This window comes from Hevea brasiliensis, chromosome 1 (genome assembly GCF_030052815.1).
Source record: "Hevea brasiliensis isolate MT/VB/25A 57/8 chromosome 1, ASM3005281v1, whole genome shotgun sequence".
Taxonomy (NCBI): Eukaryota; Viridiplantae; Streptophyta; class Magnoliopsida; order Malpighiales; family Euphorbiaceae; genus Hevea; species Hevea brasiliensis.
This window is the reverse complement of record NC_079493.1, coordinates 55,037,232-55,045,209: the sequence shown is the minus strand read 5'-3', so window position 1 is coordinate 55,045,209 and position 7,978 is coordinate 55,037,232. Positions and strand designations below refer to the sequence as shown.

The 7,978-nt window shown below is 37.5% G+C and overlaps 1 non-coding gene across 1 annotated transcript; it reads right to left on the bottom strand.

The window, feature by feature from the left end:
* Positions 1-297: 297 nt before the first annotated feature.
* Positions 298-404, bottom strand: LOC131169769 (small nucleolar RNA R71). Its single transcript, XR_009140674.1, has one exon. It is a non-coding gene; the product is annotated as a small nucleolar RNA R71 (small nucleolar RNA).
* Between the last annotated feature and the right edge of the window lie 7,574 nt (positions 405-7,978).

The following is a 7,978-nucleotide window of genomic DNA, read 5'->3' as shown; positions in this document are numbered from 1 at the left end:
ATTGATGCAAATAGTTACAAGATGGATTTTGGGGTTCTTCAAATGATTCAAAATTTCTAATTTGGGGGACACCCTTATGAAAATCCACACACATATCTAAAGAAGTTTGCTATGATTTGTGATATGCAAAAACAACCTGGAGTATCTGATGATGCAGTAAGATTGAAGTTATTCCCATTCTCTTTGAAAGATAGAGTATTGGATTGGCTTGATTCTTTACCTCACAACTCCATTATAAATTGGGAGCAACTCACTGCTGCATTTCTTGCACAATATTTTCCACCTGGAAAAACTCAAGAATTGAGGAATCAAATGATAGCTTTTAGACCAAGAGCAGATGAAACTCTCTATAAATCATGGATGAGATGGAAGGAATTAGAGAGACAATGCCCACATCATGCCATTCCAAAATGGATGATAAACCAGAATTTTTACACCAATGTTACTCCTGCAATTAGAGGAATCATTGATGCTCAAACAGGAGGAGAATTTATTATGAAGCATGAAGATGAAGCTTATGAGCTATTGGAGAAAATTGCAAAGAATACTCATCTTTGGAATAGTCTAAGAGGACCATCTCTAACTCAAAAGAGGCAAGCTGCTGGAATGTATGACCTTGATCCATTCAACATGATTAATGCAAAGTTTGATGCACTTACAAATGTTTTGGCTAAGAAGATGGAAGATTTAAGCATGTTGGTTAGTTCATCATCATCATCTGGAAGTTCACAACAAGTTGCTTATGCAGAAGGAACTACCAACTGTGGAGTAGACTATGGAGAGCAAGCTGCATATGTTGGTAATTATGGAAACAAACAAATGGGGAATCCTTACTCTCAAAATTATAATCCAACTTGGAGGAAGCATCCCAACTTTTCATGAGAAATCAGCAAAGTCAAGTCCCAAATCAGAATCTTCAGCCACAACAGCAACAAGGAATTCCATATCAGCAAAATAGGCAACCATTGCCTAATTTTCAGTAGAGAAACATGAATCCTGCACCTCCACCAAAATAGCAAGAACAAAGTTCCACCACAGAAGCTTTATTACAATAGATTCTTGCTAACCAAACTAAGCATGATGAGGAGATGAGAGAGATGAAAGTAAGGCTAGAATAGATGCAAACACATAACAGAATGTTGGAAAATCAAATTGCACAATAAGCACTTCCTTAGGTACCAAGTCTTTTGGAAAACTTCCAAGTCAACCAGAAAATCCAAGAGAGCAGTGTAAAGCTATTACTTTAAGAAGTGGGAAAGTAGTAAATAATGAGAAGAGTGAAAAAAATGAGAAAAGTGAAAATAGCGATAAAAGAGAAAATGAGAAAGAAATTGATGAGAGTGAAAAACAAGAAAGTGAGAAAGAAAGTGCAAAAAAATGTAAAGAGAAAATTGAAGAGAAGGAAGAGAAGTATATACCTCCAGAGCCTTACAAGCCACAACTTCCCTTTCCACAAATATTTTAAAAAGCCAAGCTTGATAAGCAATTTGGAAAGTTCTTAGAGGTCTTGAAGAAGCTATACATAAATGTGCCTTTTATTGATGCTCTTTCACAAATGCCCTCTTATGCAAAATTCTTAAAAGAAATTCTCTCAAACAAGAGGAAACTTGAAGACCATGAAACTGTAGCTTTGACAGAAGAATGCAGTGCTATCCTCCAAAGGAAACTTCCTCCAAAGGAAACTTCCTCCAAAGCTCAAGGATCCAAGGAGTTTTTCAATTCCATGCCACATTGGGGAATCATGTTCTACAAAAGCTTTATGTGACTTAGGGGCTAGTGTTAGCCTTATGCTCCTCTCTATTTATGAGAAGCTCAATATGGGAGATCTTAAGCCAACCCACATTTCTCTTCAGGTAGCTAACAGATCAATTAGGTATCCTGAAGGGATTTTGGAGAATGTGCCTCTGAAGGTTGGGAAGTTCTATATACCTGTTGACTTTGTCATCTTAGACATGGAAGAGGATTCTAATATCCCAATTATCTTGGGAAGACTCTTTCTAGCTACAGCAGGAACATTGATTGATGTTAAGGGAGAAAAATTGACTCTTAGAGTTGGTGAAGATCAATTGGTTATCAATATTAGTAACACTATGAGGAAGCATCATTCTGAAGCTGATACTTGTTTGAGAATTGATATCATTGATGAGCTGGTTGAAGAACACTTCAGAAAGAGATATCCAGAAGACCCACTTGAAAACTGCTTGGCTCATGGAGGAAGCATAGATTATGACAACCCTCATGTGGTTGCATATGCTCAACATTTAGAGGGTAGTCCACCAATCATTTCTACTCTAGTTTTTCAACTCACACAAAAGAAAAAGGTCGAATCTAAGCAACCATCATTCAAGGAAGAAGATGCGCCTAAGGTAGAACTTAAGCAACTTCCTTCTCAGCTCAGGTATGAATTTCTTAGTACTAATAACGCTTATCCAGTAATTGTAAATGCAAACTTGAGTACTTTAGAGGTTGATAAGTTGTTAAGAGTGTTGAGGCAATTCAGGAAAGTTTAGGATATACCATAGATGACATTAAGGGAATAAGTCCACACTTTTTCATGCACAGAATTATTTTGGAATAAAATTGTAAGCCATCTATTGAACATCAGAGGAGGTTGAACCCAAATATGAAAGAAGTTGTTAAAAAGGAAATTTTGAAGTTGCTTGATGCAGGGATCATATATCATATATCAGACAGTACTTGGGTGAACCCAGTTCATGTTGTCCCAAAAAAGGGTGGAATGACAGTGGTAAAAAATGAAAATAATGAATTAATTCCCACCAGAACAGTGACTAGTTGGCGAATGTGCATAGATTACAGAAAATTAAATATAGCCACTAGAAAAGATCATTTTCCACTTCCCTTCATTGATCAAATGTTAGAAAGACTGGCTAGGCATTCTTATTTTTGCTATTTAGATGGGTATTTAGGATTTTTTCAAATCCCTATCCATCCAAATGATCAAGAGAAAACCACTTTTACTTGTCCATATGGAACTTTTGCTTATAGGAGGATGCCATTTGGGTTGTGTAATGCACAGCCACTTTTCAAAGGTGTATGATGGCAATCTTCTCAGATTTCATTGAAGATATAATGGAGGTTTTTATGGATGACTTTTTTGTTTATGGATCTTTATTTGACATATGCTTGGCTAACCTTTCTAAAGTTTTGCAGCGATGTGCAGATACTGACCTTGTGTTAAACTAGGAAAAGTGTCATTTCATGGTTCAGGAAGGATAGTGCTTGGACATTTGGTGTCTAACAGAGGAATAGAGGTTGATAAAGCCAAGGTTGAAGTGATAGAGAAGATGGCTCCTCCTACCAATGTCAAAGGAATTTGAAGTTTTCTAAGACATGCCGGGTTCTACAGACGCTTTATCAAGGATTTTTCTAAAATAGCCAAACCTTTGTCAAATTTGTTAAGTTATGACATACCATTTATATTTGACCAAGAGTGTTTGGATGCCTTTTGTAGGTTGAAGCAAGCTCTTATCACTGCACCAATCATGCAACCGCCCGATTGGAGCCCACCTTTTGAAATTATGTGTGATGCTAGCAACTATGCAATTGGAGCTATTCTTGGTCAAAGAAAAGACAAAAGGGTTTATGCTATTTATTATGCTAATAGAACACTGGATGAGGCTCAAACAGATTATGCAACAACTGAAAAGGAATTCTTAGCAATTGTCTTTGCATTAGAAAAGTTCAGACCTTACATTATTGACTCAAAGGTGGTTATATTTTCAGATCATGCTGCGATCAGGTATTTACTCCGTAAAGGGAGGCTAAACCTAAGCTCATTAGGTGGATTCTGATGCTACAAGAGTTTGATTTGGAAATTAGAGATAAGAAGGGAGCTGAAAATGTAGTTGCGGATAATATTTGTAGGTTGAAATTGGATAATGAAGAAATGGATGAAGTCCCTATTGATGAGTTTTTCTTGGATGAACAACTTTTCTCTCTTGTTGCTAAACTACCTTGATATGCGGACTTGGTGAATTATCTATCTTGTGGAGTTTTACCTTTAGGAATGACATGGCAACAAAAGAAAAAGTTTTTGCATGAGGCAAAATTTTATAGATGGGATGATCCTTTACTCTTTAGGAGATGTTGTGATGGTTTAATAAGAAGATGTATTCCTGATGAGGAGACACAGAGTGTTATGCATCATTGCCATGCTTCTGATTATGGGGGACATTTTGGAATCTCTAAGACAGCTAGTAAACTTTTGCAGGCTAGTTTCTTTTGGCCAAATCTTTTTAAGGATGTGAAAAAATTTGTTAGAATGTGATAAATGCCAAAGGAGTGGAAATTTGTCAAAAGGAGATCAAATGCCCCTACATGATATTCTTGAAGTGGAATTATTCGATGTCTGGGGAATAGATTTTATGGGGCCATTTCCTCCTTCATATGGTAATAAATACATTCTAGTTGGAGTTGACTATGTGTCGAAGTGGGTGGAAGCTATTGCAACTCCAACTAATGATGCTAAGGTGGTAGTGAAATTCTTAAAGAAATTTATTTTGAGTAGATTTGGAGCTCCAAGGGCTGTAATTAGTGATGGGGGTTCACATTTTTGTTATAAGCAATTCGAGAGCTTAATGAGGAAGTATGGTGTAGTGCACAAGATAGCTACCCCATACCATCCTCAAACTTCAGGACAAGTTGAAATTTCTAACAGAGAACTCAGGCATATCTTGGAGAAAACAGTGAGCAATTCTCGAAAAGACTGGTCTATCAAACTAGATGATGCTTTATGGGCATATAGGACTGCTTACAAAACCCCTATAGGAACTACTCCCTTTAGGTTGGTGTATGGTAAGTCTTGTCATTTACCTGTGGAGCTAGAACATAGAGCATATTGGGCCATTCAGACCTTGAACTTTGATCTCAAGTAAGCTGGTGAGAAGAGGCTATTGCAACTTAATGAGCTTGAAGAATCGAGGATGGATGCCTATGAAAGTGCCCGTATTTATAAAGAAAGAGCTAAAGTTTGGCATGATAAGCATCTTAGAAAAAAAGGAATTTAAAGAGGGTGATTTAGTTTTGTTGTTCAACTCAAGATTGAAATTGTTCCCTGAAAAACTTAAATCAAGGTGGAATGGTCCATATAGAGTTTCTAAGGTTTTCCCTTATGGAGCAATTAAAATTTAGAGTGAAAAATCTAGAAATTTTAAGGTCAAAAGGCATAGATTGAAACATTACATAACTGGAGACCCAATAAAGGGAGCAAGTTGTTACAAGCTCTCTGATCCCTCACCTCTTTTTAGTGAAATGCATAAAGAGTCCAGCTAAGGACTATAAATTAGCACTCTTGGGAGGTATCCCAAGTTCTTTTATTTTGCTTTTATCTTAAATCTCCCCAAATTCAATTTTTGACATTGTTGAATCTTGTCCCTTGTAGATGTATTTCAATGGATGAAGTTTGTGGAACTGCTGAGGAGTGACTCTTAATCTGATATTTTGTCATTCAAATCTCCCAAGATTGGTTTATTTTCATTGCATAACCTGTGCAGGTCTACTTCTTGGTTTATGCAGAGAAATGAAATTTTCAGCAAAGAGGGGTCTGCAGCACATGGCATTTGTTTCTTTGTTGAGGTTGGGTGTGTAACTTTTAAGTATTTGTGCTTATCATGTTAATATGATGGTGAGTGGGTCATTTTAGCAGTTTTGAGCTTAGTTGGGTTGTGTGATTCAATGTGGACATGCTGCATTTTCTTGGCATAACTTAGAGAGTCCATTTTCTTTTGTGGATAAATGCAACTTTATGCAGATTTTATTAAGTTTTAATTTGCTAAATGTTAATTTGCAGAGTTTGAGTTGAAATGGCATAATTCACAAATGCCTCTTATGCAAAACTTACTTCTACAAGCTTGTATGATGCAATTGTAATGGATTTTGTATATATTGATGTGTTTTTGGTGATAATTTCTCATGATTTATGCTTCATAGAATTATACTTCTTTATTCTAGTGTATTTTTCAAGTTTGCAAATCATTTTCAATTGTAATCTCAATCTTGTTGAATTGTGCATAAGTAACTACATAGCTTATGAAGCTTTTAGACAACAAATTTTGCCATTTTTCATCTCTGCTGAAACCTGCATAAGCCTTTGCATAACATATGCAATCCTGCATAACCATAATTTTTTCCATTTTTCATCTCTGCTGCAATCTACATAAGGATGTGCATAGGTTATGCAATTCTGCACGGCAACATTTTTGCTAAATTTCATTTCTACCGAAACTTGCATAAGTATGTGCATAACTTATGCACTCTTGCATGACTTCAAATTCTGCATTTTCATTTTCTGCTGAAATTTGCATAACCGAGTGCATAAGTTATGCACATTTGCATAAACCACATTTTCTGGAATTCCATTTTCTGCCGAAACTTGCATAAGGGAGTGCATAAGTCATGCACTTTTGCATGACCAGTTTTTCACACTTCCATTTTTTGCCAAAATCTGCACAAGGAACTGCACAGCTTATGCACTTTTGCATGACCATATTTTTTGCACTTCCATTTTCTGCCGAAACCTGCATAAGGGAGTGCATAAGTTATGCACTTTTGCATAACCAATTTTTCAGACCACTTATTATCTGCCAAAACTTGCATAAGGTAGCGCATAAGTCATGCACTTTTGCATAACTGACTTTTCACACTACAAATTTCAACCGAAACCTACATGACCAAGTGCATAAGTTATGCACTTTTGCACAACTAGTTTTTCACACTCCTTATTTTCTGCCGAAACCTGCATAAGAGAGTGCATGACTTATGCACACTCATTCTCCCCTTATGCAGTTTTGCACATGTCCTGTGCAAATCAAAAAAACTTTCGGCACCCACTTTCCCACCTCCCACTTCCCGTCGTTCTTGTTAACACTCCCCCCACGTTCATTTTTCTCAGCATTGCTATTCCTCCCCACACCTCTTTTCACCGCCTGATACCCTAACTTCCCTTTACCTCTTTCATTCTCTTCTTCCCTCCTCCATTCTCACCATCGAAAACAACACCATGCAATTGCCTCTCCATTCCCCTCAAGGGTCTCCTCTCTAAGTCACGCCCTAGCAATGCAGGCCCCCAATCCCGATTCTCCTCCACAACAAACCCCTCCACCACCTCCCACATCCACCTATAAGAGGAGAATCCGGTCGAAATCAACCCGACCCATGGCCTCTGTACCACCTCTCACAAAATGCAAAGACCCACTTACCACTCCACTTTCAGAGCCTGTACCCAAAAACCCCAAAACTTTAGCTTCCACACGACAGGGGGTTGTCATTTATACCTCTACCCCACAAGCCAAATCACCATCTTCTAGCAAAAAGCAAACTTCAGCAGCAACACAGGTATCTAAACTACCTTGGCCCCTTCCTGATGCAACTCACAAGGGAACCTTTAAGAGACTAAAGGACAAGAAAGTGCAACCCACTAGGTACATTTCTGCAGATGCCCTCCCATCAGTTAGTTTATTTGATAATGTTGTTGCCTACCTTGATGGTCTAGGCTGGATGGAATTTGTGCATAAACAAGAACTAGTTTATCCAGCTCTAGTTTTGGAATTTATTTCCTCATTTTCTGCTACTCTTAAATTGCATGAGATAGATTACAAGCCAACTATAAAATTTAGGTGTTTGGGGCAAAATAGAGAGCTATCATTAGACCAATTTCATAAAATTTTTAGGTTTGCAATTGATGGACTATTTAGGGTGCCATGTACAGGCATAGAGGTAGCAAATAAAGGTGTTTGGAATGCTGTTCAGTTTTGGAGGAGTATCACAAACCAACCTCAAAGTTTTTATGCTGGCAGATCCAAGACCTCTCAAATACTAGACCCTGCACTTAGATTTATGCATAGGCTTATTGCTAGCACTATCTTAGGCAGAGGGACTAGTTCTGGTGCTGTTGGAAAATCTGAATTGTTCATGCTATGGTGTGCTTTTCACAAAGTCAAAGTATCTCCTGGTTACTTCT